The sequence below is a fragment of the Nicotiana tabacum genome, chromosome 6, assembly GCF_000715075.1.
Source record: "Nicotiana tabacum cultivar K326 chromosome 6, ASM71507v2, whole genome shotgun sequence".
Lineage (NCBI taxonomy): Eukaryota > Viridiplantae > Streptophyta > Magnoliopsida > Solanales > Solanaceae > Nicotiana > Nicotiana tabacum.
In genome coordinates this window covers 33,687,212-33,688,932 of record NC_134085.1, presented here as the reverse complement: position 1 = coordinate 33,688,932, position 1,721 = coordinate 33,687,212, and positions in this window count along the sequence as shown.

Here is a 1,721-nt window from a genome sequence, read left to right as displayed (position 1 = left end):
ACGACATAACTAGAATATCAACAAAGAAGCAGAAATCAACAATTGCACGGCATCACCCTTCGTGCTTTTACTCCCAGCCTCACCAAAGCAGTTATATACTAAAAACGTGCACGGCATCACACTTCGTGCTTTTACTCTCATCCTCACCAAGACAATCATATAATCAAAATGTACATGGCATCACCCTTCGTGCTTTTACTCTCTTTCCTCAACATATGATCAATAGAATCGGCAAGGAATGGTACGCCGTGCGGCACGACATCACTCTTCATGCTTTTACACTCTTTCCTCACAATATCAAACAATACACGACATCACCCTTCGTGCTTTAACACTCTTCCTCACCCAAACAAAAATCACAAACAAAGGGGCAAAGGAATAAACAAAATAATAATAGAAATCCCGGCACAGGAACACAATTAAATAATTAAATCCCGGCATGGGAACAACATCAATAATCTCAACATCCCGACAAGAGAGATAATTAACAAAGCAACAATATCCCGGCAAGGGAACAATTTAATAACTCTTTCTAAATTTTACTCTACAATTTACTTCACAACTCGAGCGAATGCTCTAGAGGTTCGATTATCACTTATACTTTCACAACTCATTTCACAACTCGAGCCAATGCTCTAGAGGTTCGATTATCACTTATGCTTTCACAACTCATTTCACAACTCGTGCCATTGCTCTAAAAGTACAATTGTCACGTATACTTTCACAATTTCACTATACAACTTGAGCCAACGCTCCTCAATGTTCATAGGTCACAATTCTTTCCACAAGCTTTATATAACAATTAGGAATCTTCACCAAGGCATGAATAATACAACGAAATCATGAAAACCACAATATAAGACCCACGGTCATGCTTGATACCAACGTATAGATACTCGTCACCATGCCTATACGTTGTACTCGACAAGAAGCAAATAGCAAATAGGACACAACTCCTAATCCCTCAAGCTAAGGTTAGACCGAACACTTACTTCGATGCCACGAACACAATTCAAGTTTCAATTATAGCTTTACCCCTCGATTCCTCCGCCAATTCGCTCATATCTAGCCACAAGTTACTTAATTACATCAATAAACGCTAAATGAATCAATTTGAATGCATGAAAATGGGTTTTCCAAAGTTTTACCCAAAAAGTCAAAAATCGCCCTCGGGCCCATATGGTCAAAACCCGAGGTTCGAACCAAAATCCGATTACACATTCCTCCACGAGCTCAAATATGTAATTTGTTTTGAAATCGGATCTCAAATCGAGGTCCAAATCCCCAATTTTTGAAAAACCTAGGTTCTACCCAAAACACCCAATTTCCCCCATGAAAATAATTGATTTGAAACTGAAATCATGTTAAAAGATGTTAATGATTGAATAAAACTAGTTAAAAATGACTTACAATTGATTTGTAGAAGAAAGGTTGTTTGAAAAATCGTCTCTTATGTTTTAGGGTTTTGAAAAATGAAAAATAACTGAAAATCCCGTCTATTTATACCTCTCTCAGACCCCCTGTGCAGACCGCACAAAATGGACTGCAGCCGCACAAGCCTTTCTGAGATACTGCGGTCCACTGCCCTGTGCGGACCACACGAAATGGACCGCGGCCGCACAGGTCTCCACCGCGCACCGCACGAAATCGAGCGCGGCCGCGTAGGCTTGGCCTTGCTCACCGCTGTAAGCACGTGATTTTTGACCCTCCCCGAGAATTTT